The 21,949-nt window shown below is 41.9% G+C and overlaps 1 pseudogene; it reads left to right on the top strand.

The window, feature by feature from the left end:
* Positions 1-20,592: 20,592 nt before the first annotated feature.
* LOC114611064 lies at positions 20,593-21,595 on the top strand (annotated as a pseudogene).
* The last annotated feature ends 354 nt before the right edge of the window (positions 21,596-21,949 follow it).

The raw sequence follows: 21,949 nt of genomic DNA, 5'->3' as shown, positions 1-21,949 counted from the left end.
CTTTGTTCTTCAGGACTGAAAAAAATTCCTTTGTGTATTTGCACCACATTTTTTTTTTCAGTCCATTCCTCTGTGGTTGTACACTTAGGTTGGTTCCATAATTTAGCTTCTATGCATAGTGCTGTGGCAACCATTAGTGTGCAAGTGCCTCTGTGGTATGTTGACTCACAGATCTTGGGCGAATACCCAGGAGTGGTAGCTGATCTATTGCTAGATTCGTGAGGAACCTCCACATTGACTTTCATCGTGGCTGGACTAGTTTACATTCCCACCAGCTGTTAAGGGTTCCCCTTTGTCCACATCCTTGATAGCACTGTTATTTGTTTTCTTAATGATTGCCATTCTGGTTTTAATGTCACCCCAGTCTGTAGTACTTTGTCATGGCAGCCCTAGAAATCTACAACATTACTCAAAAGCTGTTGACATTTGGATACTGCTTGTCAGGGTATTGATCAAATAGAAGAATATCTAGTTCTTTATTGACAGACGATGGGTACTGTATCTACAGATTGTTTTTGGAAATTAGTCAGAGCAGCTGTTTTCTGATATTAAACATCTACCAGCTATGCAATATATACATGATATATGTGTACTGTATGTTCTCTTCATGAGCCTTCATTGTCAGACCCAGAAATTTAACTCCCACATTGCCTTGTGGGTTGTGTGCATTTCTACCAGATGGTCCTCAGTCACAGAGTTGGGGGGGGGGAGGAGCCCATCTTCATCAGAAAAGCTATTCTTTCCCTTTCCTTTCACAGTCTGAACCCCAAACTGTAGGGGGATCCAACTCTGTGGTGTCTCTGATGCTCTATAACTCTTCAATGGGTCAAACTGTGGCTACACTCCAGCTGTGAGCACAGTCCTAGGTCCCATCCATCCACTGTCCTCTCCCACTTGCCTGGCTCTTTCAGAGCCCATTCTCAATAAGTCAGTCTTAGGTACTACTGTGGGGAACCTGGGTTTAGGTCTTTTGATCTTCTCTCCTCAAAAAGTAATGAAGGCAGACCACCCCTTGAATAAAGACTAAAATAAGATAGAAGATGTGTTTCATGATGGGACCCTGGTTCAGTGAGGCCAGGCACCCAGGTGTGGAAACCTGAATTGCCAAGGTGGCAGAGTTCATGTGAGTAGTTCCTTTCTTTCATCTGATGTCTTTAGCATGACATTAGCCAACAACCATGGCTGTCTCTATGGTCATTATAGGTTCCCATAACACCTTCTCATTGATTCCATCCTGAACTTTCCAAACTAAGGCCAGGTGGGCGAGAAGACTTTCGAAAGACACTTTCCCAATCAGGTGAGCTGAAGGGAGCTCGTCTGGGCACTTGCTCCTCCAGAAGCAGCCTTGTCTGCCCTATGTTCTTGGCATTAGTACTCTCCAGCAAGACCCACTCAGCCTGACAAAGGAAGCCTTGGTGACCACCTTGCCTCAGGTGAACCCACAGCATTGAAAGAGCAGAGGAGGCGGGGCTGGCTGACTCAGACACACTGGGGACACAGGTTAAATGAGAAAGAGAACATTTGGGATCCAATAAAGAAGCAAAAGGTTTCTTTTATTTCTTAACAGTATCATAAATTTATTTCATGAATTTTAGTCTTTTTCACCTCCCTCCTCTTAATTCCCTCCTCCTCCTGAAATCCTTGTTCGCAAATGCCCCTCCTACTGTAGTTTTTGTGAGTGAAGTTACAGCTCTCTAAAACAATATTATTGGCAATTCAAAAAATTCCACAGTTTTGATCATTACAGAATTAATTTGTAGAAATCCTTATCACTTGTGTCTACAAGTAGTAATTTTTCAGATAATTTTGGAAATTTACAATTTTTGAATTTTAGTAATAAAACATAAGAAAGTTCCGGGGAGAGTAAAAACATACAGAAGAGACAGACTTGATATTTGCTTCCTGTGCAGCCACACCAACCTCTCATTGTGCAAAACTCCATGTGGAGAACTAGTCTCCACAGATACACACTTGAAACTCACTTCACAAATATTTCAAATCATACATGTCAGAAATTAGCTGCTCTTTGAGCCCATGTGATAAAAAGCAAGTCAGAGTTTAGTAAAGTCCGTAGAGTGATAGATTCTCTGAGCTGTCACTGTGAACATGCCACGAGTTCCGGTGGCATTCTGAGAGAGTGTACCTCATCCACTGCTCTTTCTAGGGTTGTCTTAATATTCACATGTAATAGAAGTGTAGCAGATTCTTGTGCTCTCCTGCACAAAGTTACCAATGCCAAACTTCTCTCTAGGCTGACTTTGGTGTCGCTTCTCTTGGATTTTTGTCATGCCTTTGCACCTCTCCTGAGAATCACCTGACTCACTGGAGATAAAAGTAATTAGAGAGGGCTGTCCAGTAGTGTTGGCATTCTAGCAAATATTTGCAGAAGAAGAAAAAAAAACACCCCAAACCAAAAAAACCCAACTAGCCAAGCAACCAACTAAGCAACCAAGCAACCAATCAATCAACCAACCAACCAACCAAACAAACAAACAAACAAAAAATTAACAAAACCAACCAAGTAATCAATCAACTACCTATAAACCAACAAACCAAGCAATCAACCAACTGAAGAAACAACAAAGCTGGGAGTTCCTTGCTAAAGCCACAGCTTACTGACTAGTGTCTGTGGAATGGAGTTTTCTCATAGGCTCTGGGAATTTAATTGCCTGGGGGTGATCAGTGCATTCAAATTACTTGTGTGTTCCATGATCTTATCCTGACATTACAAAGCCAGCCATCCAAAAGGCCAATCACAGATAATTGCCATGGGAACCTGAAGACAACAAACCTGTTTCTGTGGGATGGGCTTTGCACTGAGGTGTCATTGTGGATACTCCCATGGTGTCAAAATCTCACTCCTTCACTGCTCTTTTGACAGCTAAATAGGTCCATAAAATTGTCTCTTCTGGAGTAGTGAGCAGGATCCTTAGATATTCTTTAATGTCTGTGGCTATATGTGATATATTTACAAGATGTAATATACATTTAGGTCACAAATGTGCCCTTAGAATTCTTAGGATTTCTCTGTAGAATTTTTGCAAAATCCAGGTATAAAATCTATAGTGCCCTATTAGCAGAACATTCATATTTGGTCTCAGATGGCATTTACTGAATTGTACTAGCTATCACTCTTCCTTCTAGATACTTTGTTTGCCTTCTCATTAGATCTTCACAAGAATGTTCTGATAAAGTGTTTCTATTTTGCTGTGGAAGAAACAGACTTAGAAGGGCTCAGTGCCTCTTTAGTTCCGTTGGGGCTCTTCTAACAGAATACCTGAGATTTTGCGAATTATAAAGGATAGGCGATTGCTTCTGACTATGTTAGAGTCTGTGAAGTTCAAGATCAGGGCTTGCATCTGGACATGGCCTTCAAGCTGTGTCTTCTTATGAGAAAAGGGAGAGGAAATCATCATCACCATCACCACAACCACCACCACCATCATCATCATCATCATCAGCAGCAGCAGCAGCAGCAGCAGGAGGAAGCTGAGAGTTCACCTCTGGAATTACAAACACAAAGCATAGAGCAAGCAGAAAGTGGTACAAGGCTTTTGATCTTAAAGCCCACTGTCTTAGTCAGTGTTCTATGGTTGTGTAAAGAAACACCATGACCATGGCAATTCTTATGAAGAGAACATTTAATTGGGGCTGGCTTACAGTTCCAGAGGTTCAGTCCATTGCCATCTTGGTAGGGAGCATGGCAGCATGCATGCAGACAAGGTGCTGGAGAAAGAGCTGAGAGCTTCGCATCCTGATTCATGACAAAGACTCTGAACTTGGAATGGGCTTTTAGAAACCTCAAAGCTCTCCCCAACACCCACCTCCCCATCCATACATTTTTTTTTCCAACATGGCCACACTTCCTAATTCTTTCAAATAGTGCCACTCCTTGATTACCAAGCCTTGAAATCTATGGGCCTATGGGGGCCATTTTTATTCAAGCCACCACAACTACCCTTAGTGATACACTTCCCCCAGCAAGGCTAAAGTACCCAAACCATCCAAACAGCGCCACCAATTGGAAACTAAGTGTTCAGGTATCTGGATTGGGGCACCATTTCTCATTCAAATCAAAACACTATTATTTCATTTGAAAAAGAGAAACTGAGTTTGTTTTCTTTCTCATTTATTTGATTTTATTTTCTTGCCATACCGGAGACTTGATAAATAAAACAATAATGTTCTTTATTGCCCTGTTTCTGAATTGAGGTCATAAAGTAAAAGACCCATGGTTGTAACTTACTGCCAATAGAGTTACTGTGTCAGGGAGATATGTGAATATGCTAAGACCCTTGCCCTTGGAGTAACTGGACCCAGGCTGATTAGGACTAAACAGTTAGTATACACACCCTGAGTATGGTCACAGATGTTTCAGTCTTTCCTTTTCTGTATTTTAGGCTTCCTGCAGATCTGATCTATGTTTCCAGAGAGTATAGATAGCCTTAAACTTTGAGATCCATAATGCAAGTAGTGATCTTAGGGATCAGGTACACAAAGAATTAAAGAAGTTGTTTATTTTTCAGTTTAATGCATTTGAAAGTTTTTCTTAAGTCTAGGTTGAAGTGACAGCCATAGCATTGCTTTTACTGCCATTGTGATGTGCTGTAGTAGGTGGTTAGAGCCCCTGCACCCTTAGTTTCTCATTAGTAAACAGCAAGCCACCAAAGATCAGAGGCTGCAGTCCAGTAGCATCAAAGCAATGTCTTAGATAAGATGTCCTGTACACTGATTCTTGCTCCAAACCTAGGCAATTGATTATTACCTGTGGTTATCCTGTTCCTTCTCCATGATGTTGGAGTCAAGGGGCATTTCTCTCTTCTTGTTTCTGACTCTGTAGTGTCCACTGAGATCCCTTCCTTCTCTCTTCTCATTGCACTTCATTCCATTTTTTTTGATTTCTCTTCTGCCTACCATGGAGAAGAGAAGACAGCCAAGTGAAGCTAACTTAGCGGACAGCAGGTGGTCACTGGAAATGAAGGTAAGTTGGAGTTGTGTTTGCCTTGCACCAAGTTATATGAGTTAGAACTGTATTCCCCAAAGGTACCTTCCTTGTACAGATGTTGTTAAAATGGAGCACTGGAGGTGTTTGGTAAAGAATATAGGCTGTGTACATGCCTTGGACTCATCTGTGTAGTCCCTGGAACCCAATATACTTTTCATACATGCCAGCGGTTATCAAGTTCATTCTATTTGCTGGTTCTATGATCACTGTTACATCTGCCTGATCCTCCTTCTCTTGATATACTTCCTTTGTCAGGTAAAAGTCTTGTTTTATGATGAAAATATCCAGCCAGATACCCAAATACAAAGGGTGTGAGCTTTTTCAAAGTGAGAGAATTTGGATTCCAATCTGTTGTTGAAAATTCTTACTTGACATTGGAGGTTCCAGTGTGTCCTTTTGTTCCTCATTTCACAATCATAACCTCTTGAAACACTTCTGTCAGTGTGGTCTTTTGTTAGAAACCACCTCACTAAACACAGAGGGTGTAGTCTCAAATAGTTGGAGGCTGTCTTGTTATATACGGCTATATTTCTATGACAAAGCCTATTAGCTAGATCCTAACAACAGTTTTCTCAAGTCTGAAAGGACCCTACAAAGAATGGAAGACAATCCTGAAATGGTCTGCTACCTTATGTGTTGTTTTTTTCATATTCCTCCTCAGTGTGTGTGTGTGTGTGTGTGTGTGTGTGTGTGTTAGAGCTTATCTGTCTGGGGTTTGATAGATAGTTAGAGCTTGTCTTTCTGGGGTTAGATAGTTAAAGATCCTGTCGTAGTTGCCTTTTTTTCTTTTTAAATACACATTACCTTCTTTCAACAGTGGTTGTTGAGTGTTAAGGACTAGTAGTGTTGAGGTAACCTCTTTTTATATTAGACCGGTGTCAGGGCACTAGACTATCTACAGACCTCCACTGCAAGGTGAGTGCTGTCTTCAATAACCCTACTGTGAAAACAGAGTGCCATTTGATTACAAACAGCCACTCACTCATTAAGTACCAATGACTTCAGGGAGTAAAGGGATGTTGATAGCACTGTGTGTGCTGATGTTGACTCTTGTGAGGATGAGAAGAAAGAAAAGAAGAAATCATGAGGAGACTAGTAAGTAGTAGCAGGTTGTTGGGTAGAAGCAGAGGAGGGGACCTACCTAGAAGGCATGGGCAGAGGCCTAAAGGAAAGGTTGGGAGAGATGTGGGGATTTTACTTAAAGGAAGAGAGGGGTAATGGTACACAATCAGATAAGTTAGAGCCATCTTATCTCTCAGGAGGTTAAACCACAGAGACCCTGAAAGCCAGCCAGACCAGATCATTTGTGTGTGTGGGGGTGGTGGTGGTGGTGGGAGGTGGGTAGGGGATGTAAAAGAAAGAGGAAAGCATAAATAGAAGAGCATTTTAGAATGGGCTGCACAACTTCAGAGATGTCACCTCACCTTTAATTTTTATAAATCTTAAAGTGGCCGGTATTGTGATTGATAATTCTACTTGCCACTGAAATGACTGAGGTGCAGAGATCTACTGACTTGCTGCAAGTCTTTTACTTGTTTTAGCTGAGTAACAGGCTTGAGCTGGAAACAGCCTCCTGAGATCAAAGCCCACAGACATGACATTAACACATCACAGTCTTCCTTGCTTATTCAACAGCATCCCTGTTACAAACCACATGCTGCTTTGGAATGTGATTATCTGGGTATCCAACAGTGATAGTTAAAATATTGACAACATGAATGGACCTGGGATCAACTAAAAGACCTGCTTTCTGATCAAGGAGGAGGAAGAGCCTCCCTGAGTGTAGGCAGCATGGTCCAGCAGCGCCCAGATGAAGAGACCTGAGGGAAAGGCAGCCTTTGCTCCTTGCTGGTGTGCCAGTCTACTCTGTTTATGCTACTGCTACTACAAGTCCTTGTTGACATCAGAATCCAGCTTCTTTGGCTTTCCAATCAGATTTTCTGCCAGACTCTTCCAGGCCTTCAGTGACATATTGGGGCTATTGAGACACTCAGTATTGTGGACTGAGCAGGAACTGGGCTCTCAGCCTCTCTATCATGTAGGAGTCCACTGGTGGATTACTCAACCCATATTGTGTAAACCAATCTTATAATATCCCCTCCATAGTAATACAATAGATAATCATCATATCAATTTTGTTCCTCCATAGAGTCTTGACTAACATAACACCCAAATTAGGAATTGAATATGAAAAGACATGAAATATATAAGCCCCCATAGGTTCATACATTTGAATGCAAGGATCAGAAGGATTAGGAGGTGTGGTGTTGTTGGAGGAAGTGTATCACTGGAGATGGGTCTTGAAATTTCAAAAGCCCCCACCAGGCCCAGGTTCTCCCTCTGCTTGTGAATCAGGATGTAGATCTCAGCTACTTCCTTAGTTCCATTCATGCCTGCTGCTCTCTGTCGTGATGACAATAGGCTCCATGGAAATGCTTTCTTGTATAAGAGTTCCTTGTAAAAGGATTTCATGGTGCGCAGCTTGGACAGATCGCAGCAGACTAGACGGTTCCATGAGGGGGAGTTTATTAAGAGAGTGGGAGAGCAGGAGGAGAGAGAGAGGAGTAGAGAAGTGGAGGCCAGCCATGACCACGTGGAGAGAGGGGGAAGGGAAGGGGGGAGGGGAGACGGCAACCTGCAGGCACGGGGTTGAGGGGCCAAGAGAGAGAGGAGGGGCAAGCAGCCCCTTTTATAGTGGGCAGACCTACCTGGCTGTTGCCAGGTAACTGTGGGGAGGAGCATACCTGGCTGTTGCCAAGTGACTGTGGAGGTGGAGTTTAACAGATTGCTAACACCTTGGACATGGTGTTTCTTCACAGCAATGGAACAGTTACTAAGACAGGATGCAAAGGTCAAAGAGGTTGTAATGTCTTGAAGGAATGTTCCTCTAGGCATGGAGACATATAGATCCTGGGAACAGTCGCTGATAATCAGAAGATGTTGGGCAGAAGAGAGCTGGAAGTTCCTTGACACAGGTGAGATAAGGGTCCCAGCGAGCGCCTATGAATGACAAGCAGGACTTCACAGTGATAAAGGAGAAGAGCACAATGTCTGAGCAAGGGAGATGACACGTGACCAGAAAACAATAAAGGAATGCCTGAAAATATTGAGAAAGTGTAAGGGCATTAGATTCTGTTCGCATAGGCACTAGGCACCTGTAACCCTGATGCTACACACCTGTAGTCTTAGAGCTACACACCTGTAATCCTAGTTCTACACACCTGTAATCCTGGTGCTACACACCTGTAATCCTGGTGCTACACACCTGTAATCCTGGTGCTACACACCTGTAATCCTACTGCTACACACCAGTAATCCTACTGTCACACATCTGTAATCCTGGTGCTACACACCTGTAATCCTGGTGCTACACACCTGTAATCCTGGTGCTACACACCAGTAATCCTCTTGCTACACACCAGTAATCCTACTGTCACACATCTGTAATCCTAGTGCTACACACCTGTAATCCTGGTGCTACACACCTGTAAGTGCTACAAGTGCTACACACCTGTAATCCTGGTACCACACACATATAATCCTGGTGCTACACACTGTAATCCTAGTGCTACACACCTGTAATCCTAGCGTCACACACCTGTAATCCTAGTGCTACAGAGGTCCCACAGGAGGACTGTGAGTTTGCTGGCCTGCCTCAAGGACAGGGTGGAGAGTCTGACTTTGTCTCAAAAAAGCAATCGAAAGAGACTAATTCACTAATTTATTATCATTATTTTCTTCTACTTAGGACAGATTCTTATGTATTCTAGGCTGGTTTTGAATGTGCTATGTAGCCTAGTCTGGCCTCCTAATTGATATTTTCCTTCACAGAACTAGGATTATAAGCAAGTGTCCCCATACCTCTCTAACAGACAAATTTAAGCAATATTTAAGGAGCTGAGTAATTAGCAACTGAAAAATCTAAATATGGGAACCAAAGGAGGGTAGCATGCATGTGAAAATCTTTTACAACAATTCTTTGCTTCACCTATGAGTCCCATAATTACTATGACATACGGCTCCTGTGCACACTCCTATGCAGGATTCCATACTCAGTCTCCACTCCCAGAAACCCTAAACAACCGGGAGATGACAATCTGTGAAGAGGCCGTAGCTGCTGATCCCATGGGAAAATTTGGAGGCTGATGTCTTTTGGCTCCTCAGAAAGTGCTGTGTTGAACTGTGTCCCTGCTTCCCATAACAGGAGCTCAGAAAGCGCTGCAGTACTTTCTCTTCTGGGGTTATTCTAGTTACTTCTCATGCTCCCGATTTCACTCCAGCTTTCTTGGGTTTTTCCTTCTAGTTAAGTTCTTTATAGTCTTTTCTCTACCTCTGCTCTTTTGAAGGGATCCATCAGAGACATAAGATTAAAAGGTGACTCTAAGGTACATGACATGTAGCGTTTACATAGTGCTCACTTATAGGGGATGATAGAAACAGAACAACAACGGACAGCAGTAGTGATAACAACTGGATTTCCTTCAGAACACGTGGGGTTCACGTGAGTGGGAAGAGCTACAGTGGAGAGAAGCAGGGCTTTGTAAGCCATCAGCATGAAGATAAAGGAAGAGGAAGAAAGCAGTGCAGTAAATGGGGGGGAGGGTGGCAGGGAAAAGATACGAAGATGTCAGAGGTAGAGAGAACCCTGGGAAATGCCAACATCATGATAAAGGCCGAGACCAAAGCAACATTCCGTTTGCTGTAAGGTCCTTATCCTTGCTTGAGTGCCTGGCTGAAAGTGACATTCAGTGAACATCTGTTCAGGGACAACAGCAGAAAGGCCGAGGAGTGGGCGCAAACAAGGGAGCTGGGAAATCTAGTTGCCATGAAGGAGAGAACAGAAAAATGTCAGTCAGTCCCTCTGGGGCATTGACTGAGCTCGCTCACTGGCAACTTTCCTGACATCTTTGAGAAAAGCAACGAGGACAAGTGTGAAGAGCAAAGGGCAGGGAGCAGGGATGGATGTGCCTTGAAGTGACAAATACTGCTTTAAAAATATGACTTTGAACTAATTCAAGCTTGTCAAAGAAACGTGGAAAATGTTGATGGTGTGCTACACAATAGAAAGTAATGACCAGCGAGAGCACATGGCCATTGTTTCCCTAAACACACACGTTGTCCAACTGGCCTCTGGATATTTATGCTGATCCCCAGAGACTAGAGCTGCTCTGAGTCTGAGCAGAGATGCTTTGGGCAGAGGGTGGTGATGAATACAGAGACTCGTGTTTGGTCAGGTTAAGGAGAAGAAGAGACTGAGGAGCTCTTAACCTCAAACAGAACATCTCTGTCAACACCTCCTCTCCTCCAAAGGCCCAGGGAACACTGCAGAAGAGAAGGTGAAAAGAATTTAAAAGCTGGGGTATGTGGAAGTGTGTTCCAAAACAATACCACCCAGATATGACAGTTATTGGTGGACTAGGAAGGAAGAAAAAAGGGATCCAGAAGGAAAGGAAGGTAGTGTCAGGGGGTAACGGATATGAATAGAGCCAGAGTACATTGTATACATGTACGACTGTCAAAAGTAGAGAAGAGTGGCCACTTAAGTTCCTTCCTTCCAGCTTATCCTTGGAAATAAGCATGGACAGATGGCTATAGGTAAATGATTCTGCACATCAATGCTGCTCAAATGTTGATGATTTCCTGAGAATAAAGGGTTGGCTCTGTGCAGATAGACAGGCTCCCTCAAGAGTTAGAGAGTGGAGAAAGGGCCTCTAGAGATGACTGTGGGATTTGCAGAACTGAAACAAAGGTCTAAAGATTAACAGCTTAACCAGAACCTTCTTTTCTCTAGAGTGTGAGCATCACCACATCTTATGAGGTAAGAAGACAGGTTGATGACAAGTGAGGAGACCTGGTTACGGGGGTTGTTCACTCTGTTGCTAGGTGATCTACATATGTGCTTTCTTCCAGCTCTGGAAGCAACTGGGAAGCTTCAGGACAGTAGACAGGGTGGGGACTTCAGGGTGGCAGTCCAGGGAAAATAGTTTCATTGCTGTGGTCCCAGGGACCCGGTGAAGCTTCCCCTCCAGGGCCTTGCCCTGTACGTGAACTCAAACAGCTTGGTCAGGGAACAGACTGGGGCCCTTGTCAGGGAAAGAATCGCATCTGTAAACAGTTTGCTTGAAGCGATCTGGGCCTCAACCTCAAGGTAGGAGGCAAGATGCCATCTGTTTATTTCTGGAGTGGATTTGGGGAACTAATCTGCAGAGAGCTGGAGTGTTTGCATCCCATCTGGAATTCCTTCAGAACACCACCAAGCAGTCGGCAGTAGACTGGCCTCCAGCTGTCTCTGGGGGCTACCAGGGCACAAGCGTTTCAGTTCACCCACCTCTGACTTCCAGTGGCACAAATGTAAATAGACAAAGGGTACATAGAGGGGGTCATACTACAGGATTGATGTGTTTTCAAATTGTAGGTGGAGAAGGAGTGTCACGGAGTTGTATCATGTTATAAAAATCAAGCCAATCTCTGATCAGAAGACTGACACCAATGGCCCTGGTGAGCCCTCCGATGAAGTCCTTCCAGCCTTGGCTTGGCCCATGCAGAGGGATGAAATTATATAGAAAATCCTTATCAGTTACAAAACTCTACTGAAACGGATTAAAGTCCTGACGAAGCCCGGAATCTATGAAGCTCCTAGGAGAAGGTGGGGAAATGCATTCAGCATTTTGCAACAGGCAAGGACATTTGGGATAAGAGCCTTAAAAGCACAGAAAACAAACACCACCATGGGTGAGTGGTTGACATTAAGCTAGAAGCTTCTGTACAGCAAAGGAAACAGGCAGTAGAGTGAAGAAGATACAGCATACACATACTGGGGAGAATGTTTGCAGATGGAAACTTTGTTAAGCGACTAAGGGAACTAAAAAATACAATCATAAACAAAAATGACCTAATTTTTAAAATGGGTACTAAAGTTAAATAGATGCTTCCTCAAGCAAAGTCCACTGGAATGGCCACATGTTCACGGAGCATGCTCAGCAGTACCAGTCACTAGGGCCAGACTGGCCCAAACCTAATGGAGACATCATCTCACTCTAGCAAGAATGGCTATAATAACAAAAACAAAAAAACAAAAAACAAAAATAAAACAACAAAAAAAGCGCCCCAACCCAACCAAACAAAAACAACCAAAGGAAAGGGCTTGCAAGAATGTGGAGCAAAGGAAACGTGCACACAATTGCTGGGAAGGCAGATCAGAAACACTTTGGTGTTTCCTCAAAAAAATTAAACATAGCACATGACCACCAGCCCCACCCCTGGGTACACATCCAAAGGGAGAGAAAGTAGTATGTTGAAGAGACATTTACACGCCTATGTTTATTTCATCAGGTCTACAATCTCCATCAAATGGAAAGATGCAACTGTTTGTCAACAGATTAATGGATTAAAAAGTATGATACACACACACACACACACACAATCTCACTCACACCACAAGGGGATACTATTGAGCCATAAAAAGAATTAAATTATACCATTTGTGACAACAGGTGAAATTGGAGTCAGTATCTTACATGGAATAAGCCAAACAAGGAAAGACAAGAACCACATGATCCTCCATGTGTGTGGAATATGAAGGCAGTCACATAGAAGTTGACACAGTGAGTCACATGGTAGTTGCCAGGGGCCAGCAGAAACCAGTACAGGGTGGAGGGAGGAAGAGAAGTTGATTAATGGCTGCTAGCTTACAGCCAGGTGAGAATGAGATGCAGTGGAGTATGCTGCACAGTAGGGCTGCTGCCTGATTACAACCCTGCTGCACAGTACAATGGAATCCTCTGAAGAAGGATGTTTGATACTGCATTTAATTAGACTCTGGCAGAAACTCTTCTACGTTGTCTGTTCAAAAACTTAGGTTATAGAACCACGTACTTGTTCTCTCTCTCCTCCCCCGACTCATGTGTGTGTGTGTGTGTGTGTGTGTGTGTGTGTGTGTTCATTTCTGTGTGGGCAAGTAGGTATCAGTCTGTGCATACTTCTGGAGGACAGAGACCAATGTGAATTCCTCAGTTGCTTCCACATGATTTGTTGAGGCAGGTGTTCTCAGTGAACCTGGGGCTTATAGCTTTAGCTAAACTGGCTGGTCAGCAAGCTCCAGCGAGCCTTCCTTCTCAGCTTCCCCAGCACTGGGATTACAAGTGTGTGCTACTGTGGCCAGCATTTTTATGTGGGTGGAAGGGATCAAACTCAGGCCTTCATGCCTAAGCAACAAGCACTTTACCCATGGGGTCACCCTCTCTGTTCCTTGGTGTTTGTTTTTAGTGGGAGCCCATCAACTTGTTTTACAGTGTCAGCTTCCAGTGTTGGTTGTCCTATCATTCTTCTTCCTGCTCTCTGAGATGTTAATACATCATGAGCTAATCTAGGCCCACCTTACTGTGTCTCAGGCACCTCCCTTATATCCTCTCCTATTTAGCAACATTGTTGGCCATTTTGCCCACGTCTCTAACTCACCTAAGGGAACAAGATTCAGAGAGGTTAACAGATTTGTCTAGAGTCACCCAAGTAGGATAAGGTGAAACCACCTCACACATAGGCTATGTAATGCCCTTGCTAGGGTCTGTGAACACATCTGATTTATTCAAGATCCAGGAAAAGGGGGCATTGCCTAAGGCCAGGCATTACATAGACCTCATATAAGCATTCCATGCTGCAAACCTCGGATTGCCCTTGTATGGTAGAACATTAGTTACACGCATTTTCAACTATCCTCGGAGCAAGCATTTCCAAGACTTTGTTGGAAATAGAAAAATACATGATGCCTAAATATTCACAGGCTTCATGGTGGTTTAACTACCTGAAAAGACAAAATAAACGTAATTAGTTCCTCCTATCTGCCTAAAATATCAACTTTAGAAGAAATAATGGTTCCAGAATTCTGGACAACCCACAGAAGATTATAAGGACACATTCCTATTCTCAGAATTTCATGTTTGAGCTGGCCCAGAAAAGAAAAATAAAACGTTTTAAAACCTGAATTGAAAATTGTCTTTTATCGATAGTGAAGGCTTTTTCTTTCCTCAACAGATTTCTGCTCAGTGTTTGACAAAAGTCGAACTTACTCCAAAAGAACCATCATTGTTTACTGTTTCTTTCTTCCGGGATTAGTGTGGCGGTAGTGAAGGATGAAGTGGAGAACTTGTGTCTTAGGCCATGTTTTGCACTCCAAATTACCCATTTCCAACCTTTTCCGGCACTGTATCAGCGGTTTTCATGTGGAGACTGTGGACTTGAGCAGGTTCAAGGATGAGAAAAAAAAAAGAAAAGAAAGAAAGTTCTGTGCAAGATCTAAAGTGTAGTTTTGGCAAAAGACTTTCCAGCCCTTACTATAAAATTTCAAATGTTACATGACCTGAAGAGATTAGGAACTTTGGACTTGAGCAATCTTTCTTTGTAAGTCCTTCTCCTGAGAGTTTTTTTTCTAATTATATTTTATTAGGGAACTTGTCTCCACTCATAAACCGAAGCATCTGGAGTCTTTAAAGATTGCAACAGGCCCTTTAAGAGCTGAGCTTGTAAACCATGGCAACAGGTGTGAAGCATGGTTGAGTGACCCATGGCTTACCCTTCAGTTCTTGTCCTTCCCTGAGTGCAAAAGCATGACTCACCTGACTGGAGCATCAGAGGTTCAGGCTAGGGACTGCCTTTGAGAGACATTGTTGATTGGTGTTAAATGCCCATACTGGAGGCATAACTGGAAGTAAGACACAAAAACCATCTTCAATAATGGCTAAGCATCCAAAAGAGTTTGAAAAAAAAAAGGCCAGTGGCCAATTGCCTTTATAAGGATCAAGTACACAAATTAAAGCAAAACAAATGAAGAGAAGCCAAGTGTTGCGCTGTATCCCAATTTTCTACTATCTGATGCTGTTGTTGCCTTTCTCTTCTCTTTTCCAGTGTTCCAGACAGTCCTTTCCACAATCTGTCTGTCCCAAGGCTAGGTACATTTGGTGACTTTTGGTAAGGAAGCATTTAGTTTGGGGGTGGTATTTCTGATGCATGTGATTTCCAACAAGGAAACAAGCCCAGTATTTATAATAACACCCCGATTTGCAAAAAGGTCTTGTAAGTAGCCCACAGAAATTTATGCATAGGAGGGAAACAAGGGAAGGCCTGGTGCTGAGACAATGTATCTGAGTTTTATCTACCTGAGTTTTTAGGTGCAGGAGCTGCCTGCAGCTGCTCTAGCCAACAAAGTTACATGCTTGGGCTCAATATGTCATAATGGATTCCTGAGAACAACTATATGGAATTTTGAAGATTCAGAAACAGGTATCAGATATCCAAAAGACATCATCTTGCAGAGTTCATGGCCAAGTTGCTGCAGAAGAGACATTGTGGTGTGCAAGATTCTGACGCCCTGGTTTGCAAACTCCATTCGGTGGGTTGCATTGCTTGCACCATGGTTATGAAAAGCCCTTGTACTTGACTTTGTTCCTCAGCCTCCCTAGCATGATATTTAAAAAATATTGATCAGGTTTAAGACATCAGGTTAGGAGTGATTATTGAGTAAGCTCACAGTACCCATATAAATAAAGCATTGACCTCTCTTGCTAGGCAAATCTCATCTTAGCCCTTTAACCTCTCTACTTGTGTTGTGATTGACCCAATCATACTCATGTATTGTTCCTGGATGAAATACAGCAAGACATTGAGTGATAATCTTCTGCCCTATGCATTAGGCTACCCACCAGAGTTATTTTTTGCATATGTGACAGTGAGCTTATGATTCTAATGGACAACAGTCAGCATGCACCAGTAAGAGAAATGGGAAGCTTGTACGGTTGGAAGAACAGCAGATTTTGGAAACAACAGATCTTGGAGACATATTTGCTTTGGAATGGACTACATTTTCATCACTGCCTCCAGGTAGGCTTCCGGCTCAAAGCTAAAATGTTAGCACTCACAAGGCTGAGGGAGGGGAATTATGAGTCTGAGGCCAACCTGGGCTACAGAGACATGTCCAGGCGACCCCAGGATGCTGTGTGAAACTGTTACAAAAAGAAAAACCCAAACAAAGTGTTTTTAACCAAATAAAACAAAGATTCCATATGGAGTATTTATCTGGTAGTGAAACATACTAGAATAGATCACTTGCATCCACAAAGATTTAATATAGATGGAGGAGAATGTCCAATATTATGAGGCTTTTTTTCTGACTCAGCTTGGCAGTACTATCACCATTTCAGTGGTACATGTAGTGGCAGGCGGTCTGCACACCTATCAGGAGAAGTGAGGTCATTTGATGTCTAGATGCAAACTTTTTAGTTTTGTGAATGTGCATATTCTCCAGATGTTATGTTGAGAGTAGAATAGAATTAGGGTGACTGTGATGAAACTAATCTATTTTTAGATATGTCGAGAAGCACATAAAAAACCTAGTATATCTGTGAAATGGAGGCTGCCTTTTTCCACGCACATACATGCACATCCTTCCTTGGAGAGGAGGGATGCAGAGTCTTAACTGGATGATGCAGCTGTTGTCAACCAGTGTCCAGTGTGTTTGTATTCTGCATTCCTGGAACTAATTGTGTAAACTAACTTCAATGAACCAGTGTTTCTAGTTCTGAGTTGTTTTTATTACATTGAAAGGGTGAGATAGAAACTAGTAAAGAGAATAAACTAAACTTACTTTGGCTTTCTTAACAAAACATGTTGTTTCTTGTATTGGTCCAGAAATCCTGTATTTAAAGTTGGGAACCATGTTTTCTGAGCACTTGGTTTTATATATGTTACTTAACATTGGATTCTTTATGAGGTGAACTTAAAATTTTAGCATTGAAAATTTTGTGTTTTCTTTACTTCTTTTTTGGATATATCTGTTAGTAATGTCCTAATTTGTTTTTTCTCGCTATGATAAACACTGTAACTAAAAGGTTTATTTCACCATATAATTAATCATTGATGGAAGCCAAGATATGAATTGAAGGCAGGAACATGAAGCAGAATCCATGGAAGAATGTTGCTTATTGGCTTTCTCCTCTACTTATTGCAACTATCTTTCTTCTACAACCAAGAATGACTTGTCCAGGGGCAGCACTGACCATAGTGGACCAAGCCCTTCCTTATCAATTTATTAATCAAAAAATTGCTCCACAGACATGCTCATAGGCAAATATGATAGGAACAATTTCACAACTGAGGTCTATTCTTCCAAGGTTTGTCAAGTTGACTACCAAGATAAGCTGTGTAAGTGTTTAGAAAAAATAAAATAATGAAACGCCTGCTGGAAGTTTTGTTCAATTGGTTCTCACCAAGCCTGTATGCCCCAGGGACCATTACATCAATAGCATACCTTACAGCTGATGGGGATCAGGACCAGGACCTTTGAGAAACAAATGAAGTAGTTGGGTACACATAACACATATTCCTAATGCCTCTCCTTACTTCTCAGTTGGCTTTTTTTTGGAACTTAATCCTATTACTTTAAAGAAATAATAATAAAAATAAGTTTTAAGCAATATTTTTCTTCCCCCCACCTTTTCCCCCAGCTGCAATACTGGCTATCAGCAAAGAACGTGAATCTCTGGCTTTGAGAAAGTTCACTTATGGGCTATTAAATCCCATGAGTGTTTTAGATACTCTCTGATTTTTCTGGAAACACCTTAGAGTTCATGGGTTTGATATTTTGTTTGTTTGCTTTTGTTTTTGTTTAGAGGATAACTAAAGGCACAGTGTTTGAATATTGAGAAGGATTTTATTTCCAAGAAGTGGCATTCATGTGTTCAAAAGAGACCTAGTAAATTGGTGTTGCTGCTACTTTTGCAATTCTATTATAATGGTATAACAAAGAACATGATCTTACTAGAGAAATGGTTGCAAGTTTGCGTACTCTGGCACTAGAATGTTTTCAAATCATTTACAAAAGTCAGCATTGTTAGGATAATTTTTAAGTGGTTGCTTGTATTTATTACATTAAAAATGACTCAAACAACAGAAATATGTAAATAACTTTTTAAAGAATAAAAGTAGCACAAAAACAGAGTCAGTCATTTATATCTTTACTTTGTGCTTTTAAAATTTGTTTTGAAAATTTTTACCATGGTAGACATATTCTGGTGTAGTTTTATATTGAATATATTAATTATTTCTTGGGAAGATTTATTTAATTCTAAGATATGAGCAATACTTTTAAACAATCAGTAAACAATTATGAGACAGTTATGTTTGCATTTTCAAAATATCAAGTTATTTACAAGCAAAAGATACCAGGAAGGAAGAAAACAAAGTACCTGATTTGCCATAAGAGAGAAATTACTTTATAATGACTTCTTGGCAGCCAGTCAGAACAGAAGAGCAATTGATACAGTGATAGCCTTTGTAGGACATTAAGAGGCCCAGGTGCTTACACATTCGAAGAGGAGATGGTGCAAGGCAGCTAAACAGCCATTCAAAAAGCTAGAGATCATTAGTCCAGATATTGAAATAAAAAGGAAAAGTTGGAACAAGAAGGAAAGTACAATAGGATAAAATAATGATGCGATTGAAAATGATGGCAAAAGTAGGTGAAGAAGCAAAAGAAATATAGGAACGAGGGAGAACTGACTGCAGAAACAGCAGAACTAATGAAGGGTTGGGTAATGGAGTACATTGTGCAAACTCATGCTTTAATTTCTTGGTGTTGTAGAAGTAAAGTATTCAGTGAAAACCAGAAAAGACTTTCTACAGTTTCAACCTCTGCATATGTTTACTGGACAAGGAGAGCCTGGTTTTGCTGATGACTTGACGTGTATTTACCATATAGCATTAATGTTTATGATGTAGTTAGAATAGTTTTGGGATTCCTTTGTAATGGATGTTTTCTAGGGTCCTGTGTCTAAAAGGCAATATTAAAATGGAAGAATAACAAAAAACAAAACTGTTTATTAATAATGACATCAACCCTAAATGGGACATCCATATTACCTGCTCCAAGATACACAGGACATCACGGATGGGAGGATAAAACAATTGTGAGAGCTGAAGGATGGAAAGGAGTCTTTTTCTGAAGATATATATTTTATGTATAATTTTGTCATACAATATATTTTGATCATATCACTTCCCAACTCTTCCCAGATCTTCTTCTCTACCTTTCTACCAACCCAACTTCACATGCTCTCTCTCTCTCTCTCTCTCTCTCTCTCCCTCTCCCCCTCTCTCTCTTTCTATCTCTTTTTCTTTCCTCCTTCTTTCTCCTTCAAACAAACAAACAAACAAACAGCTTTCAAAATCAAAGAAATGAAGTGAAAAACAAAACAGAAATAACAACAACAACAACAACAAAGCCAACAATAAGATAAAATTACAAAAAATAAAATGAAAAGCATGCAAGAAACCAATTACAAAATAGCTCTACAGTTAGGGATTGGACTTTGTGTCTATTTCCCCTTCTCAGTGCTAGGATTTTGTCTGGCTTCAACCTGTGCAGATCTTATGCATGCTGTCACAGTCCCTGTGAGTTCATATGTGCATCAGTCCTGTTATGTCCAGATAATGCTTGGAGTCATCCATCACCTCTGGTTCTTGAAATCTTTTCACTTCCTCTTCTACTTAGATCCATGAACCTTGAAGGGAAGGATTTGATGAAGATATCCTACTTAGAACTGAGTGCTCCAAAGTCTGTCACTCTCTGTACAGTGTTCAATTGTGGAACTTTTTGTAAACTGTCATTTACTGCAAGAATAAGCTTCCCTATCATAGGCTGAATGATGCTATGCTCTCTGGGTATAACAATATGTCATTTGGAATCATTGTTTTAGCAGTGCTAGGTGTGAGTTCCATCTCATGGAGTAGGCCTTGACACCATTTTTTTTTATAAGTTGTTGGTTGTTCCTATGACATTTATGCCATCATTACACCAGTATATCTTGCAGAAAATTCGCTGTTGTCCGTCACAAGGTTTGTAGCTGGATGATGTTGATGACTACTCATTCCAGCACCATGAATGCTAATAAGTAGGGGTGAAGCTTGAATACTAGCTCAATTTCTTTATGTTCAATAACATAAATAAATGATGTCTTCAGCAAAAGAGTCTTACCACCAGGCTACAGGGAGTAATCCATAGCACTGGTAATAGCCTGTTTGAGGAGAAGTCAAGTGAAACTCTTTGGCTAATGACTCAGTAGGATACAACACATTCTTGTTATATAAAATGTTATCTTCTAGACATGGCATGGCTTTTGCAATCATGAATACATATATCGCATCTTTTGCTATCTGCCCAAGCTGCCATGTACACACACACACACACACACACACACACACACACACATATCACATATATACAGCATATAGGGATAGCACATAGGACATGCCAGGAAAGTGGGATGAGGACTAGTTGAGACAAAAAGGAGATTCGCCAACAGAGAAGGATGAGAGAGGTTAATAGAAGATGAATATGATTGCAGTAAATTGTATACTTGTATGAGGTTGTCAAAAAGAAAAGAAAAAGAGTGACATTTAAATGACTATAATAACCCCTTTCCCAATTGTTGAGCAAGCTTAATTTTTTAAGAATGAAAGTGGCAATCAAAATTTGAAGAACTCTGTTCCAGAAACAGCCACATTTTCTTGTGCAGTGCTAGCCTCAACCCACAGACAAAATGGTGAAGTTCGGTGTGAACGGATTTGGCCATATTGAGCGCCAGGTTACCAGGGCTGCCTTCTGCTCTGCATCTGGCAAAGTGGAGATTGTTACCATCAATGACCTCTTCATCACTACATGGTCTACATCTTCCAGTATGACTCCACCCATGGAAAATTCAACTGCACAGTCAAGTCTGAGAATAGGATGCTTGTCATCAACAGGAAGTCCATCACCACCTTCTCGGAGCGAGATCCCATTAACATCAAATGGGGTGATGCTGGTGCTGAGTATGTCATGGAGTCTACTGGCGTCTTCATCACCATGGAGAAAGCTGGGACTGACTTGAAGGGTGGGGCCAAAAGGGTCATCATCTCTGTCCCTTCTGCTGATGCCCCCACTTTTGTGATGGGTGTGAACCAAAAGAAATATGACAACTCACTCAAGATTGTGAGCCATGCCTCCTGTACCACCAACTGTACTCCATCTCCCTGGCCAAGGTCATGCATGACAACTTTGGCATCGTGGAAGGGCTCATGACCACAGTTCATGCTATCACTCTCATTCAGAAGACTGTGGATGGCCCCTCTGGAAAGCTGTGGCATGCTGGCCACGGGGCTGCCCAGAACATCATCCCTGCATCCACTGGTGCTGCCAAGGCTGTGGACAAGGTCACCCCAGAGCTGAACGGGAAGCTCACTGGCATGGCCTTCCATGTTCCTATCCTCAATGTATCCATTGTGGATCTGACATGCTGCCTGGAAAAACCTGCCAAGTATGATGACATCAAGAAGGTGGTGAAGCAGGCATCTGAGGACCCACTAAAGGGCATCCTGGGCTACACTGAGGACCAGGTTGTCTCTTGCGACTTCAACAGCAACTCTCCCTCTTCCACCTTTGATGCTGGGTCTGGCATTGCTCTCAGTGACAACTTTGTAAAGCTCATTTCCTGATATGACAATGAATACGGCTACAGCAACAGGGTCATGGATCTCAGGGCCTACATGGCCTCCAAAGAATAAGAAACCCTGAACCACTCACCCCAGCAAGACACTGGGAGCAAGAGAGAGGCCCTTGGTTGATGAGGAGTCCCTGTCCCCAACACTGAGCATCTCCCTCACCATTTCCATCCCAAGCCTCCTAATAACAGGAGGGGCCTAGGAAGCCCTTCATATTCTCTTAAATACCATCAATAAATGTTCTCTGTACCCCTCAAAAAAACTTTGAAGAGTAAAATAATAATTCTGAAGATTAAAACATCTAATAAAAATTTTCAAATTTAAAGCAGAGAAACCTTATTGTTCTTTGTGACTAGACAATCCTTTGTTGTGAGTGTTACTTTCTGTTTTGTAGGGGGATTTATCTCCTTAATTTTT

The sequence above is a fragment of the Grammomys surdaster genome, unplaced genomic scaffold (genome assembly GCF_004785775.1).
Source record: "Grammomys surdaster isolate TR1022 unplaced genomic scaffold, NIH_TR_1.0 129, whole genome shotgun sequence".
NCBI lineage: Eukaryota > Metazoa > Chordata > Mammalia > Rodentia > Muridae > Grammomys > Grammomys surdaster.
The sequence above is the reverse complement of the archived record's forward strand: the minus strand, read 5'-3'. Positions and strand labels throughout refer to the sequence as shown.